The sequence below is a fragment of the Mustela erminea genome, chromosome 16 (genome assembly GCF_009829155.1).
Source record: "Mustela erminea isolate mMusErm1 chromosome 16, mMusErm1.Pri, whole genome shotgun sequence".
Classification (NCBI taxonomy): domain Eukaryota; kingdom Metazoa; phylum Chordata; class Mammalia; order Carnivora; family Mustelidae; genus Mustela; species Mustela erminea.
Genome location: NC_045629.1, coordinates 15,423,257 through 15,440,510, shown reverse-complemented (window position 1 = coordinate 15,440,510; position 17,254 = coordinate 15,423,257). Strand labels below are relative to the sequence as shown.

The 17,254-nt window shown below is 44.4% G+C and overlaps 1 long non-coding RNA gene across 1 annotated transcript; it reads left to right on the top strand.

Annotated features, from left to right (window-relative positions):
• Nucleotides 1-3,572: 3,572 nt before the first annotated feature.
• On the top strand, nt 3,573-15,488 carry LOC116575078. Its single transcript, XR_004279592.1, has 3 exons — nt 3,573-5,109; nt 12,951-13,019; nt 15,268-15,488. It is a non-coding gene; the product is annotated as an uncharacterized LOC116575078 (long non-coding RNA).
• The last annotated feature ends 1,766 nt before the right edge of the window (nt 15,489-17,254 follow it).

The window sequence follows — 17,254 nt, the reverse complement described above, 5'->3', positions numbered from 1 at the left end:
CATGATGACCACAAATCAGAGAAAATATAAGCTGTGGTTTCTTTCATACTTAAATGAAGTTTTCCATTTTTCCAACCATGTATATAATTTTTTTTTATGTCCTTACGCTAGACACGTTATTCCAAGAATGGAATTGCTTTTAAAGTTGACAGTACTCCTGCTTTTCCTATGGCACCAGCAGTCCCATCCTGGTGACAAGTGTCCCTTTCTTGTCTGTCTTGACTTCAGCCTGACCCAGGGCAGCTTGCTGTTGCTCTGTCAATGGAGGCAAGAGAGGACGGATTAAAGATGCCTGTTGATGTTACTAAGCAACAGGGAAGCCATAGGAGGAGATAGCCAGCTGCCCCTGAAGGGCTGCCTGACCATCATGTGCAGCCACTGGTAAGAGTGGAGTGACCACCTCAGGTGCTGGTGACTGGAGGCCTGAAGGCTAAAAGATGGGTGTTGCCACCTCACTACTTTTGCATTCTATAGTCCAGAAGTGACACTGTAGTTGGAAGTTGGATGCATATCGGCCAATACACAGGCCCACACATGCAGCTCTAGCCCAAGGGTTGGCCTTGAATCTCCAGTAACCTACATCCCTGAACTTGTCCTATGCCCATCATGAGAGTCCCTTAAAATCGGTATGTCAACACCATTCTGGCCACCCAATCTCCTGCAATCCTGTGGAAGAAATACTGTGCTTACAGAAATACCCTCCTAGAACTGGAGTCTGGCCACAGGACCTGGTGCAATTGCATAGGCTGTAGAGGCAGGACATCTTGCTGATCCACAAATGCAGTAGTGTTGGACAGGACTTTGAAGGGGAGAAATGGGAGTAAGGGCCCAAGCAGGTCTGCCTAGCCTCAGAGGGCCCTAACCCCATAACTTGGCCATGCCTGGCTCATCACCACTGTGGAGGCACTTAGGAGAAGTTGGGACATGTGCTTCCCAAGACCAGGACCCACACAAGACCGGGTCCAGGTGTGGGGTCCATAGCCCAGACAGCACCTTCCCCTGACCTGTCAGTCCCAGGCGCTGGAAAGGGGCTTGGAAACTTTGAGGAAGGTACTCCAAAGTGGGAGCCATACCAGGCAGTCTGGAGCAGGGGCTTGGCTTGCCTGTGTCTAAGGGTGATACTGCCCTAGCTCCCAAGGGGCGCAGTGACGATACTGCACAAAGAGACATTAAAGAAGCAGTAGGATCTGAAGTATAGATGCTACACTCCATACCAGGCTCATGGAAGACTCCTCTCACGGACCCAGGACCCTTGCATTGAGCCAGATCATGGCCACAGTCATCTATCCCTCTTGTGAGAGCTGGTGTGTCGGCCCGACCTTCTTTGCTACTGCTTCTAGTTTAGAGCAGTGCTTTTCAAGCCTATGTGCATGGGGGATCGCCTGGGGATCTTGTTAGAATGCAGATTCTGAGTCAGCAGGTCAGTTGGGCCTGAGGATCTGCTCTTCTGACCAGCTCCCAGGTGATGCTGATGCCACTGCTCTGTGGGCCACACTGAGGATCAAGCCTTCTCTGTTGGCAGAAGAGGAGCAGAGGCGGAAAGACAGAGGGTGAGCGAGGGAACATGTGGATGGGGAGAACAAAGAGGAAGAAAGAACTAAAGGAGGAAGGATTGGGTAAATGTGGCTTTCTTTCTGTGCATTAGAGATGGCTAATGAGGATTCTTCCCCTGACTACAGCTGACGTCAGTGTCTAAGGGTTTGGGGGGAACAACTCCCAAAGTCTTTACCTCCGGCATTTCCCATCCTCTTACCCATGTGAAACATTTCAAATGGAATGGGAATGCTGGCCTCAAAAGAACAGGCCATCACTCATTTCTATTCAGCCAGATATTTTTTGAGTGCTCGCAACTTTCTGTAACTCGTGGCCTGACACAAGACATTCTCTGAAGGGATCTGGGCTGTCTTCATCTCCACACTGCAGAGAACACAAGTGCTCGTACATCATCAGGTTGCATTTCGGAGGTTAGCATGGTCCTGTGGCTTCTCAGAGCACAATGGCAACTCCCACTAAAGTATTTGAACCCAGTACATGGCAAACGGTGCCCCTTTCTCATTTCCCCTGCCTTCTCTGCAGTCATGGACAGCCCTGGGACCAGGCTGGGTTTCTCTGTCTTAACCTGTCAGACTAGCGAGAAAACACAGCACTTCTCTCACATGGGAAGAGCTAAGAGAAGAGTCTTTTGCTCCTTAGAAACAAAAGCTTTGTCATTGTTTATCTTGTAATTTTACCCCACTTAACAAATTTCCTTCTAAAATGAATAAAGTTTTCATTCCATGTAGCATTTTCATTTTAGTAGTAGTTAAAAATGAACAGAGGTATTTTGCAGTAATGAATCAGAAACACTAGATGTCAGAAGAGAACAAGCTAACCTGAGGTTTAACCACCTGGGTTTACATTCAGCCATTTAGAAGAGTAGATTTTAGGAGGTTGCCAGGAACTGAAAGAACGTTTCATAGCACAGTCATTGTATTTATTTAAATACTAACGGTTTATTGTATCGTTATGTTGTGTATGTCAATTATATGTCAGTTAAAAAAACTAACGGTTGTGTAAACATAAGCTTATACCTAATACTAGATATTTTATTTTCTGATCTATGAAAAGGTCCTGAAAAGACCTAATAAAAAGAAAGGGAACAATTTTAAGTATCTTTTAAGGGCCAGGTAGTTTCATGTACATAAATCTGTGGTCTATAGACACAATTCCCAAGCCCTCTTCCCCTTCTACCTAAACTGAGCAATGTTAGGACTAGAGGAGTTTGTTTGTTTTGTTTTTCTGCTTTGCATAATAGAGATGCTTCTGGGAAGACCTATGCTGAAGGCACCAAATCAATCAAGAGGTAGTCCTTGAACATGTACAATGAGCAAGGTCCATGTAGGAGAAGCACTTTAAATAGACATTGATGTTGGATTCCACCCCCCCATAGATGAAAGTTTCTCAACATGATGTACTCTAAATCTTGTCTTAATTTCTCTTTTGGATTTAAGGAAAAATCCCTGATCATTAGTTTTTCTATTGAAATTGTTCGTTATTGCATAAATTTAGCATATTTTAGGCTCCCAATTCTCTCTTATCATAATTTCTCATAAACCTAATTTAGAGTTAGTCTGTAGAAACTTAAAATACCACCTAGTATCTTTTGCTGTAGTTCAGCATTTAAGTTAATTCATCCTGGAAACTTTTCAGGGAGAAGCTCAAAGTTTGAGAGAATTAGACACTCTGAGAATGGAAGAGTACTTCCATTATCCTGGTGGGCATTGGGTAGATGCCATATTTCCATTAATGAGATTTAAACAGGATTTCTTTTAGTTCAGCAACATTATTCCTGGACTACCTTGAACTGTTGGCAAATTAAAAGTCACAATTTCGGGGCGCCTGGGTGGCTCAGTCGTTAAGTGTCTGCCTTTGGCTCAGGTCATGATTCCAGGGTCCTGGGATCAAGCCCCGCATCAGGCTCCCTGCTCAGCAGAAGGCCTGCTTCTCCCTCTGCCTGCCGCTCCCCCTACTTGTGTGTGTGCTCTCTCTCTCTCTCTTAAAAAAAAAAAAAAAAAAGTCACAATTTCTTCTTCTCTGGCTTATCTATCATATCTTCCAACCAGTTTCCCAGTGGGATGAGGGTGGCGAGAGTCCCGGCGTCAGAGGCCAAGGTCTCAGTCCTGTTATCTTGGGCAAATCGTACACTTTTCATACAGTCATGAAAATTTCTGCTCATTCTCTGAGCACTTCATATCCTGTAAAATTGTGCTTCAGGTTTTTCAGCCCAGAGTAGATACTTTCCTTTTTCTTTTACATTCTTCGGTACTCTAAAAAAAAATTTAATTTCATCCATTTTTATAAAGTTGAATAAGACAATAAGAGTTTTCAATCTGCTCAGTTAGAATGGCAATTACTGTCTCTTTCAATTTTATAAAATAAATTGATGTGAAAATGATCATTACATTTTTTCTTCTCTAGTCAGAAGAATCTAAATGACTTGGTTCCTCTTTACTAGTCTTGATCCAGAAACAAAGTAGCTAATAAATAATATATGCAAATATTTTGGTATAATTAACAACTATGATTGGCCCCAATGTTAGGGTAAAAGTCACATAAAGCAAAGTTTGAACTAAGAATAGATTTTAGAACAATAATAATATAACCATGATAATAGAATTACATTGAATTAAAAACAGTCACTTCCCCTTAGTGTGGTGTCACCTATTTGCAAATATAGGTTGTATCTTGCTTTTGTTAACTGGGTCAAAAACATGTTTTTGTATTGCTGGGTGTGTGGCCATCCTAGTTGGCTGGGTCCTTGCCCTTTGGGAGGACTGGATGACCCAGTCGGGACCTAGTCTTGGCGGCTAGGATTGGCCAATGTAGGAGGTGGGTCAAGGGTTCAGACCGGGCAGGAATCCTGTTTAGTGTGCCAAAGTGGGGCAGTGAGGCAAATGCAAGCCAGAGTACACAGAGGGAGTCAGAGAGCACTAAGCCAAAAGGTGAGAGCAACGCGGTAATTGGAAGATGGAACGTGTAGTGAGGCACTACAGTGAAGAGAGCCTGAAGTGTGAGCCAACTCCCCAGTCAGGAGCAGCCCAGACAAGCGTCCCAAGTCCAGGGGGAGATTGTCATTTACTGGACTGTGTTTTGGTGGGAGCATGCCTCATTGGTGAGATCCGGTGCCAAGACTTAACTGACTGAGATACCCCATCTGTAGAAGCGGCATTTGCCCGACTGGGGCACGGAGGATCTTTACTATAAAGCCACCCTGGCTGATACTTACACCATTTTTTTCTCAATGCCCAGGTTGCAGACCACCTTAGAGGCCTCCTGTGTAGCAATTACTCTGGGCTACCAGCCACTCAGCATTTCCTACTTCGTTTCTTCTGCCTCTGGTCTCTCCCCCAGAGAGGGTTTGATATTCAGGTGTTTTTCTTTCCTGTCCCAGTCCCCTTAAGTTTCTGGGTCGTTGGGGTGGGCTACCTCGTTTTGTGGTTCACTGCGTGATGTAGAAGCTCGGGCTCCAGCCCCAGCCTTGGCCTCAAGCTGTGTGCGTGTCAGCTGCCTGTGGTCAATGAACCCGAGCAGAATGTCCCCATGCGTGGTGAAGGCCCCAGCATCCACTGGGTAAGTTAAATTGAGGGGGAAATGATAAGAGGCCTCATTTTGGTCTTGTGTATAGGCTATGATCTCCAATGAAGCTTTATTTCATTTTTCTTTTTAGATTTTATTTATTTACTTGGGGGGAGGGTGGGGGAAGGCATAAGCCAGGGGAGGGACAGAGGGAGAGGGAGAGAGAGAATCTGAAAAGACTTCCTGCAGGGCTCCATCCAGAAGCCTGAGATCATGATCTGAACAGAAATCATCGGATACCCGACTGATGAAGCCACCCAGGCACCCCCATGAAGCTTTAATTAGCAGTGCCACAATGACTATATTTAGTCCTTCCCTGTGTGCCTAGAAAAGGAAAGTTGAAGGACTAGTCTTCCTAGTCTGAGGTTCAGAGTGGTGGCCTGGTGAGGCAGGAGCCTCCTAGGGTTGGACGTGGCTGCTTCCCTGAGCCTACCCAAGTATACCTTCATATGCACCCCCAGCCGTCAGTGGCCCTGTTTGCACAAATCTGTGGTCTCCATGGTGTTCACCCAGGTCTCTAGGGCAGGAAAGGGGTTGGAGGTCTGGGTGGAACCCACCATCTCCAGGTTGAGGGAGTGCTAGCCTCAGGGGTGCCGGGCAGTACCTCAGTTAGCTTTTATTGTACAATAACTCCCCCTTCCCATTGCAGTGACTTAAAATAACCATTGCATTTAACTTATGATTCTGTGTGTGGTTGGTAGTCCTTTGGTCTGGCCAGGAAATGGGTTTGTACCCACGTGCCCTATACAAGACACAGATCCTTCCAGAGCCAACCCACAAGGCACTGGAAGCACTGGGAAGGGATCCATTCAATTCTGCATTTGTGAACTTGTCTTTGTCCTAATGTCAGGCCAGTTAGACACAGTGGCCTTTTCAAAGAATGGAAATAGAACTTAAAAATTTGTTAGCCTCAAGGCTGACAATCAGCCCATCAGCTACTGTCTTAAAATGTAAATTTGATTTTTTGTTCTGGTATGGCAAGGACAACAGAAGACAACTGTCATTGAAAAGATGGTTTATTTCTTGTAGTTTTTAAGAGGAAGGGGGATGTCATGCCATGCAGGGTCACACACCTTGGTCAGGGCGAGAGAGCAAGGGAACTAGGGGAAGGAACATTTATTGCAGCCTTTGTGGGAAGGAACACTGTGCAAATCAGGGTAAAAAGGCTAAGCCAGTTTAGCACTGGCTGGTTTGCATTATTTCAGCAGACTCAGGGTGTAGGGGCCACCCATAGTTCTATAACGGCTGTCCCTGGTGATTAGGATGGACAGCAGTGTCCTGATGTGTAAGAGCCTGATAAAGTAGGTGGGAAGTGAGGAGAGGTTGGGAGCTCTAGGAATTAGCTAGCCCTGATAGGGGCAGCCCTTTCCCCGTCAGGAAAGCCCCAATGTCAAAGCGTCAATACAGAAGCTAGAAAATGTGGTTCATAAGCTACCTGTGCCTTCTGTGCCTCAGCCAGAGGACTCTGTGCCTCATTCAGTCTCCACATGCCCCTAGGAAGTTCTTACTTAGATTTCTTTTCCTATTTCCCTTCCCTTACGGTTGTGGGATTCAGATGGCATCTTCAGAGAAATGGTAGAGCGCATGATCCCCAGAGCGCATGATCCCCCACTCCTGCCCCCTTGCTTATCCACGAAAGCTGAAGTATCCCTAGACCACCAAGTCCCCCAACATCTGATCTCAGCCCTCATTTGGTGCTTGGATATTAGAACCCTTGTTGGAGAGTCAGATCTGTCTGTTTACTACTCCTCATTCAGAGACCCAAGGCCCAACAGAATTTATCAGATAGGGACAGAGAGCAATCTCCGTTGGACCAACTGTATGACGGGCTTGCCTGACACCATTGCTAGGAGGTAGGAATGGAAGGGCGTGCCTCTTTCACAAAGACTACGGTTTTTATGCTGACAACTTCCTCACTTCCTCTGATAAAACAGAGACTCTGGCTGTTGGTCAGTGCCTGGCACAGCCAAGGTCACTCAGAGAGACCTCCTGGATGCCCCCGACACCTCAGGGAGTGGACCCTGGCTCTATTTTTAAAATCCACATCTTCCCAAGGTACCGTGGTGTCTGACATACAATGTTGCCAGTGTTCAGTGACACTCCTCCCTGGCTTCTGAGATGGATTCTGGAAGTCAGTAGACATGGTTTAAGCTCCTGGTCTACTCTCAAGCCTGTATGATCATGGGGGTCTCTGTCCCTTTTTCTTAGTGGCTCCCAGAAGTCGAGGGTGTGCCAAGACTGTCAGCATACCAAAGAGGAGAACGGCTGTTACCAACTAGATGCAGGCTGATTAGCGACGTGACCGTCAGACTGCACTGGGAGCATAGGTGGCTAAGTCCTTTCCAGGCAGAACCAGGGAGATGGGCATTTCCCCTCCCTCCCTCTGTCCTGAGGCCAAGTGTAGAGCCATGGGACATCCTCCTGCCCCTGTTTGAAAACTGCTTCTTTGTTTTGTTTAGCTCTTTGGGACTGGTGAATTCAAGCCTTGTAGACTATGAGAGGTAGGTGACTTAGGGGCCCATCCCTCAGTGGACGGCTGTCAGTGTTGGGGCACTAGATGTGTGGACAAACTCCATCTAGGAGATATTGTCAACCTGGTTTTATTGTTGGAGTGAGCCAGAGGGAGGTGGAGGACATGCCTCCTGGCTCTTCTGGGTCTGGGACAGACTGCTTTCAGCACCCACTTGGTTGTTCATTAGAAGCAGGAGCCTCAGGCAGCAGCTTGTATAAAGTAGGCAGTTAAATTCCTTCCAGGCAAACACTGGATAATTTGCATTTTCATCGGCTCCCTCTGCACCAAGAGCCCTGGGGGTCAGCTGAGCTGAGGGAGTGTACATCTGCCTGTTAACATGGGCTTCTTTGTTTGCTGTAGTCTTGTGGGACTCGCTGGTATAAGCCCCGCTGGTTTTCTGAGATAAGTGATTTGGGGCCCATCTTGGGAGCCATCCTGAGAAGTTGGGGTACCAGATGTGTTATCTAAACCTCTGCCTCCTCAGGGAGATGCTCGGAGAAGGATTATTCCCTCCCAGCTGCAGAGCACTGTGTCGGGGGTCTGTGGCAAGACCCTGCCTCGGGCTTTCCTACTCACCTTGATGCTGATATATTCTCAGTTCCCCGATGTATCCGAATCCCTCTGCGAGTCTCAGGATTTCCCTCAGAGAGAACTGCTCTGTGTACAGTTGTGATATTCAAGGGGTCCCTGGGAGGAGGGAAATTCAGGAGACTCTTACACTGCCACCTTGGTCCAGACCTAGATTTTTTTTTTTCTTTAGATGTTCGTTAATTTTTTTCTTTAAGCCTAGAAAGCTCTTCCATCTTCTTATTTCTATTTTCTATTTTTTTCCTGATTTTTCTGTGGTATGATTTTTTTTTGACTCTAAACCTATGGAAGTTCATTTTGGAGTGTGGTCCGAGTTTACCAGGTAATTTTTTATTCCATATTTACAAATGGTTTTTCTGGTAGCATTCTCAAATAAGCATTTCTTCCCCCTTGTTGACGATGCTGTCTATAATGAAATATACCACATTTTTATAAACACTGGTATCCATTTTGTATTATTTTGTTTCTTTAATTTCTGCTTATGCCAGTCATACTAGTTATATTATAAGGTGTTTGTAATATAGTTCAATGTAAGGCCAATTTTCTGTTACTGGCTTTTAAAGAATTTGTTTTGACCTCTTTTTTTTTTTTTTAAGTTTTAATTTAAATTCCAGTTAACATACAGCATAATATTAGTTTACGGTGTGCATGATATCTTTTCCTATTTATATATTAAGATTAAATAGAGGAATATTTTGTTGAGTCCTCAAAACCCTCCCACATCCGACATGGGTTTTAGTTGGAATACAATAAGCTTATAAATTAATTTGGGAAAAATGGGCATCTTTAGGTTTAGCTTTTCCCATATAGCAATATACATTGTATCTTTTATATCTCTTAATTCAGTTAAGTAGTTCCATATACATTTCTCATGAAGATTTTTCTTAGTTAATCTGTTTTCTATTACTACTTCTCAATGGGATTTATTCATTTACTTTCTTAAATGGGAAGTTTTCAAAACACATCCCTTGGACTTATCAGAATAGCATGTCTTTTAAAAATTTTTTTTTTTTTTAAGATTTATTTATTTATTTATTTGACAGAGAGAGATCACATGTAGGCAGAGAGGCAGGCAGAGAGAGAGAGAGGAGGAAGCAGGCTCCCTGCTGAGCAGAGAGCCCGATGTGGGACTCGATCCCAGAACTCTGGGATCATGACCTGAGCTGAAGGCAGCGGCCCAACCCACTGAGCCACCCAGGCGCCCTCTTTTAAAAATTTTTAACAGGTTTTTTTTTTTGGTGGGGATGTGGGGCCTGGAGTACTATATTCCACTGGTTTTTGTGGGTGAATTTGTACCTGCTCTTATTAATTCTGGTAACTAATTGATTCCCAAGGCCTTATTATAGTTCACTCATTTTATACAATATATTTATACATAAATATATATAATTATATTTTTATATAATATATTAGGATTATTACTTCCTCTTTTTCTTTTTGTACATATGTACATTTTCCATGTTCTATGTGATGATTCTTTCCCAGAAATAGAGAATTGAATGCACATGTTAAATTAAGGCGGGCTGAATCATTTAGATTTTGAAATGTTGCAATTAAAATAGCATGGGTAGGGTTTAAAGTCTTCTCCTTTATGTGAATAAAAGGCTTCCAAGAAGTGGCAGAGTAATCACAGTATATAATTTTCTGGAAGGCATTATCCCCAACCAGCCATTTGCAGGTAGAATCAGATGTGTGTGGATTGGCTGCTCTGGTACTACAATTAAGCTTTTACCTTTTCTTTGCTTTCAAACAGAAAGTTCTGACAAAAGCTGTGGTGCCTCCAGGGCCTCTTGGAAACCACACAACAGTGCCCTTGTGTTGAACTGTATGTTAAAGAAAGGACCATTGCTGCACTAATGAACCTGTGTCAAGATACTACTAGTTCAGTTCCCATCACTTCTAATTAGGGCTTCCAGAATTCTTTGAACCTTGCCAGGTCTCTGGCTGGGGCCATTTTAATATTTCCACTCCAAAGTCTGGCTGCTAATTTTGATTTTTTTTCCTCTATAGGATTTCCCAAATCATTATGACATAGAAGTCATTGACTTTGCCTTTCATAACGGAAGCTTTCTTTTTAAAACCTTTTTTTGTTTTGAAATAATTTCAGTCTTATAGAAGAATTGCAGTTATTATACAAGGAATCCCCATATATCCTTCACTGAGATCGCCCAATTGTTAATATTTTCCACACTTGTGTTATCATTCTCTTTCTCTGCTCTATACACACATGCACACATTCTTTTTTTGAACTACAAGAGATTAAATTACAGGTGCTGTCTTTTACCCCTAAATTCTTCAATGTATATTTCCTAGTAACAAGGATGTTCTCTTATATAATATTGTATAATTATCAGCATCAACACAACTTACTGAATAAAATGTTTCCATATGTCTTGCCCAGAATCACATAATATATTTAATGGTTAATGTCTTCTTAGTGTCCTTCAACATATTCCTCAGTCTCTGTCTTTCATGACCTTGAATTTGTGAAGACTATAGGCGAGTTATTTTGTGGAAGCTTTTTCCTAATCCTAAATCTTCAACAATTTACAAAGGTATGACCTTTAGCTTGCAATTGAGCCTCTGTTATCTTCATTTTCCTATCTAACCTGAAGACATTTACTTCCTACCTGTGATTAAAGAGCTCAAACGTACAAGGGCAAAAGCACGCGGAGGAAATTGACATTTGCTGAGAGCCTGCAAAGTCCCTGGACTGGGCAGTTGATAAACATCTCATTTCATTAGCACATCCATCCTGTAGTATAAATTATTATTATTGCTATTATGCACATTTTGCAAATGAGGAAGCAGATGCTCAGAGATTGTAACCTGCCCAGAGCCACACAGTTGGAATAGGACATTTTGCAGCCCAAATCCTCCATCTCATCACACACTTTCTGTGAGGGCACTTAATCTATCTTGACCTTCACCCACACTTGGTTCTATATAGACCGTGACTTCTGCAGGGTCTTCTAGCCTTCCATGGAGATTATTACTGTATTACCTTTTCCTCCATTGGAATGTGAGCCAGCTCCTGAGGGGGAAAGACCGTAGTTATTTACTTTGTAGTCCTGTGCCTAACTCAAAGCTTAGAATGTCAACAGTTCTTAAATGAAGACATTGGAGCACATAAAATCTAAGACGAATAAGAAAGGCATCTTGTGGACTCAACTTAAGTTTTCCATATTCAGGACTGTGATCACTGCCTGAGCCCTGGAGCTGGATTCTTCTCTCGTTAGGAAAGGCTGACTTGCCTTGGCACCAGGAAGACGTGTTCTTTTGATCCCCTCTGGACCTTACTAGCTGTGGCTTCGTAATCTTAGTTGATTAATCCTCACCACTCTGACTGTTAAGCACTGGATTGGCTTGAGTCCAATCCTGGGACCTCTTCTCTCCTCTCTCTGCATTAACCTACTTGGTATTCTCTAGTCTCAGGGCTCTAAACACAGCATGGCTACCTTAAAATTTGTATCCTGGCCTGGATCTTTCCTGACCTTCAGACTCATTGTCTACCTGCTTATTCTACATCTGTTCATGGATGCCTTATAAGCATCTCAAACTCAGCAAGTAAAAATCAGAGTCCCGGTTTTCCTTCCACCTCAGTAAATGGAAACTTCCATCTTTCTTTGCTCAGACTGAACCTTGTAGATTCATCTTTGACTTTTTTTTTCTCTTATACCCACACACAACCCAGCAGAGAAATCTCTCAGATTTCAGGTGCTGGGATCATGATGCAGTGATAGTTTCGTAAGCACCTTTTGAATTTTTACTGAAAATCAAAGAGAGTGCCCATCCTGAATTGTGTCTACTCAAAATTCATTTGTTGAAGCCCTAGCCTCCAGTGTAGTGGCATTTGGAAGATGGAGCTTTAGGAAGTAATTAGATTTAAATGAGGTCATGAGGATAAGGCCTTCGTGATGGAATTGATACCTTTACAGAAGAGATATCAGAAAGCTTGCTCTCTTTCTCTCTGTCCTGTGAGCACATAGTGAGAAGCAGGGTCTGTAAGCCAGGAAGAGAGCTCTTGCTAGAATCTGACCCTGATCTCAGACTTCCAACCTCCAGAACTGTGAGAAAATAGATTTCAGTTCAGCTGTTTAAATAGTCCAATCTCTGGCATTTTTGTTATGGCAGATCAAGCCAACTAGTCACGGACCAATCTGCGTAGTGAATGGAAAAAATACCCATGGAAACCATCTTTGAGAAAACTAGAGGACAGAAAATCTCCACAAATCTTCTCTCAGAGGAAGGACATGTTTAAATAGAATTTAGATATATTCAGACATAGAATTCAGAATTCAGACCTAGTGTCTAAACCCCTACCAGCAATAGACAGTTATATAGCAGGAGTGGTAGAAAATTAGAATTGAGATTCTTAGAAATGTCTAGTGAAAAATCTCTTCTATAAACTCATAGCATGATATTGAAGGAAAATAACTAAAAATACAAAATGAATTGAAAGAGTAGGAACCTGGGGCAAGGAGTAAGGAAGGCTAAGAGAGGGGAGGGATGGGGAGGGGAGGGGAATTAGGGGAAGCGGATTCCAGAAGGTGGGGTCAGTGCTGAGTGCAAACACAGGGCTGGACGCAGAGAACCTTCATGAACCAGTCCCCATCCTTTAATTTTTAATTAAAAAAATTCCACCACCTCATTGGAGAAGTTGTGTCAGTTGTCCCCCAGACTGTCCCCCCTTTCTGATTTTGTCTTTTTGCCACCTACATTTCCTGTAAACCAGATGTTAGCTGTGCCCATTTGATAGGAAGCAAGATCAAGTTCTTGACAGAAATATGTGTACTAGTACTTGGTAAGTACAGCCTCCTGAATCACTCCAGGAAGGACACAATGTCCTGTGATGGTTTTCCCACTTCTCATGGCGGAAGACCAATCAGTAGGTCCAGGGGTGACAACCTGATCCCTCCACTGTGAAGTCCTCTGTCAGCTAGCTCCTCTGACTTGTGACCACAGAGTCCAGCCACTTGCCACCAGTGTGGCCACCACTGCTGTGGTCCAATCCACCCCCATCTCTCACCTGGAGTATTGCAACACTTTCCTCCCCTGCCACTGCTCCTTATTCCACGAAGGAGCTGGAGTGAATCTTTAGAAATCTGGTGAATCTTTAGAAATGATTCTTGAATTCTAGAATCCTTAGAAATGATCTTTAGAAGTGAATCTTTAGAAATCTCCCTCATGTTACTCTTTTGTTCTGAACTTTCCAGCCTCTTCCTAACTCACTCACAGTAAGAGCCAGTCTTTTGCACTGACACCCTGGGTCTCAGGGATCTGGGTCCCAGCTCATACCCACCAGCCCTGCCTTCCTTGCCCCCTGCCAGCCACCAGCGCTGCTACCTCCTCCCTGTGTCTTGAGCCTGCTAAGCATGCTCCCTGACCTGGCCTTTGCACGCACAGCTGCTTTGTCTGAAATACCTTTCCCCAGAGAGCTGCCATCTCCTGCCCCTGCCTTCTACCCAGTCTTTCTTTCAACCTCCTTCTCAGTGAGGCCTTCCCTGATCCCCCTCCAGAAAATTATAACTCTTGTCTTGGTGCTGCCTCTACCCTTTGCCTGCTTTGTCTCCACCGCATATAAAACTACCGGATGCAATTTGATTTGCTTGCTCATGGAAGTATTCTCCGCCTCCACAGCTAGAACATAATTCTCCTGAAGGTGGAGACTGTATTTTGTCCTACGCCACGGCCCGGGGGTGGTTGGTGCCATTTGGTGGCTGACAAGGACCTGTGCACTCAGGACTGAAAAACCCCCAACCCAGCGGGTCCTGAGTGGGCAGCGGAGGAGGACTGTTGCTGAGCGCCGAATCACAGTATATTTTTTAAATGGCATTTTTATGGAAATTTTGGCTATTCTTCGCTTTTGCTTTCTGCACTCACTTTCCAACATCATTCCCCGAGTAGGACTTGACATCATTCCCTGAGTAGGACTTGACTCCACTATGGAAGGTGATGTCCATGTGGCCTCCTTCATAAAATAGGTAACAAAACCCAGCAACCCAAAGGTCTCAAAGGCCTCTGACCACAATTAGTAAGCAGGCACTGGGGTTTTTGTCCTCAAGCATCAAATATATACCAAAGAGATGTGCTGGGCTCATGGTCCCGATTTTAATAATCCAAGCCCCCCAAACACCAAGCTTTCTTGCTTCTAACTCAAAATACTTGTCAGCGTGGCACCACACAGAGAAAAAACTGTAAATCTTATTCTGTAAAGCACTGCAGAGTCATACACGTCTTCAGTTGGAGTTTTCATTTTATTTTTTTATGAAGCTGCGGAGGAGGGGGGCAAGGGCCTCGTGCCACAAATTCGCCAAGATTTCCTGCCGACGCTTGTGGACATCATTGGTTCTGAAAGGAACAGAGTCGTCCTCATCTCCTCCTGCCTCAGTAGGCTCTCACCCACCTTGCCTTCCCTCCTTCTCTCTGCCTTGTCCCCAGTCTCCTTTTTCCCACGTGTCTCCATGATGTTTCTAACATAGATCAGTGTAGCTTTCATCTCTGCTTTCGTTTTTCCCGGCACCCAGCCTCCTTCCACACGCAGCCCCACGAATGACGGGGAGTGTGAGCGAGGGTCTTCCCTACCTGCTGGGACACGGCGCGGGCTGGGCAGCCCCGGTCCGCGCTGATACTGCCGGCATCACCCTGTGAGCTCCCGCTCCTGTGCTGTCTGGCCTCTTCCCTGTGTCCCGTGCCCCCGCTCCTGCCTGCAGTCCGCCCCACTTGCATGAACTCCCGAGGGGCGTAGAGGACAAGCATCGGAAATGTCTACTTTCCACGATTACACATACCACAGGTGATGCCTCCGCCATGCCCACCTAATCGTGGTTTATTTGCTGAATATTAAAATGCTCTCGATCCACATAGGCCATCTGCTTTTCCTCCAGATACCCTGCGCCCTGGTCCATGAAGCATCTGTAACGCTATTTCCCTTTATGTCATTAAGGATGGGGATGTGCTAATGTAAATACCAATCGGAAAGCTTGAGTCATTTTTCCAATGTTTCCATCATGCTGTTTGCTGTATTATGATTCCAGATTATTCTACTTTAGGTACCACTTTACAGGATCGTCAGAGTCCTACTCCAATATTTGGATCCCAAATGACAGATTTAATGGCCTTCGTTAACACTCCGATGATGTAGGCTTAATTTTACGGTTCACCTGTTCTTGCTGTTTACTTTCCTGAGCTTCAGCCAAGCCGAAGAAACTGTGTGAAAACAGAATCTCGTTGCCCATGAAAGAAAACGCCACCTTCCTTAGTAGAAAGGAAACGTGGATATATGTTCACTGGTACCTGAAAGGGACTCTGCACATGGGGGTGGGGGAAGCTTCTAGGCTTCTGCACTCCCCTCACCATGCCTTCCTCACACTGGATCCAAGGACATGCTCCTGCCTTTGACTGTTCTTGTTGATGAGGAGTTATGACACTTATGGTGTAAGATCAAAACATGTTGTTTCTTTACTTTCTTTCTTTCTTTCTTTTTTTTTTTTTTTTTGTTTCTTTACTTTCAACTCGAATTTTCCTGAAGAGATTCTAGAAGGGAAGTCTAAAAAGATATTTTCCTTGGTCTATGTCCCCAGGGACCTACCAGCCCATCTCAGTTACCCTGAGAGGGCCAGGGTAACTGATTTCTTCATAACCTCTCAGAGATATTCTTAGACAAATACTGACATGACTCCCCCTTTTCCCCTCTAGACACGGTAACACACTGCATAGGCTTCTACATGTGGCCATTTCCCTTGCTCTCTTGGAAATTCTCCAGCACAGAATTCCCTATTCTTTTCTGATGGCTCCATAATGACCCACTGTATGGTTACACCTTAATTTATTTAGCCACTTTCCTACTGGTAGCCATTTGGGTTGCTTCTTATCTTTATTTTACTCCCGAAATGCTTCAATAAAAAAAAAACAATGAATAACTTCTTTGCACATAGGTGAAATCTGTAGGATAACTTTTTAGAAACTCTTGGGTCAAAGAGCAGGTCCAGCCTTAATGGTAATATGTCATGTCAAATTTACACTAATAGTATTCCAATGTAAGCCCCCCCCCCCCCCATACACACAGGTAATGTATACAATTAACAAGAGTTTACAAAAGGCTTGGGAATAATGTAAAGGAAATAAACCTAGTGGCCTGAAGTTAGATAATAGGGTTTATGAGATACGGCCTTTTCATCTTTAGATTGTGATCCATTGAAGGAATGCTTTGCTTCCTAGCTCTCAACCTGCTGGACAGAGAAGAAACTCTCAGTGAGATGGGGGACTTGTCTTCTCCTCGCTCACCTGCCTCCCGTCCTCTCATCTCACTGAGCCAGAAAGGAACACAGAAGCTTTAGGTATTGCAACTCAGGGAATAGAGCACATGGTATTTTTCTCATCTCTACTGAGCAAAGTCATTGAAAGGACATGACTTCCAATGGACTCCTGGGCTGGACCCACCACCTGAGGTCCACCCACCTCACCCCCTTTCCTGTCCTTGTAATGTGGGTTCACTTGCCTTTCCCATTCTGAGAGTCTGCTCCAAGGACATGGCCTCGAGATGGTGATGTGGTGTTGAAAACATCTTCGTGGTGTTCATGACTGAGCCCACTTAGGGTCTCTTTGGAAACTTATGATTTGGCAAGCAGGTGCGGGGATCCATTCATCTTGCCAGCATCTATGACAAGCCTCATATGTAAGTTCCCTTCGTTTATTAAACTTGCCACCACCAACCTGGAGTGGTCTGCCTCTTTCTTCAGTTGCTCCCTGCCCTCCGGTATGGGTGCTGGTTTTAAATTGCACTTGGAGAGCTCCTGACGGGGTTGTAAACAGCAAGCTCCATCTCCCCAGTACCAACATCTGGCTCAACTGGAAATCAACTAGAACTGAGCTGGAGACTAAGCATGATGAGCAGGTGGGTAGCAGAAAGATTGAGAAACCAAGGGGTCAAGAAGGCAGAAAAGGGAGAAGGGACAAAGGAGAGAGACTTCTCCCAGGAGTGGAGTTTTTATGGTACTTCTTCTCTAGGGTGGCAGCCTTTGCTCTCTATGGTTTTTG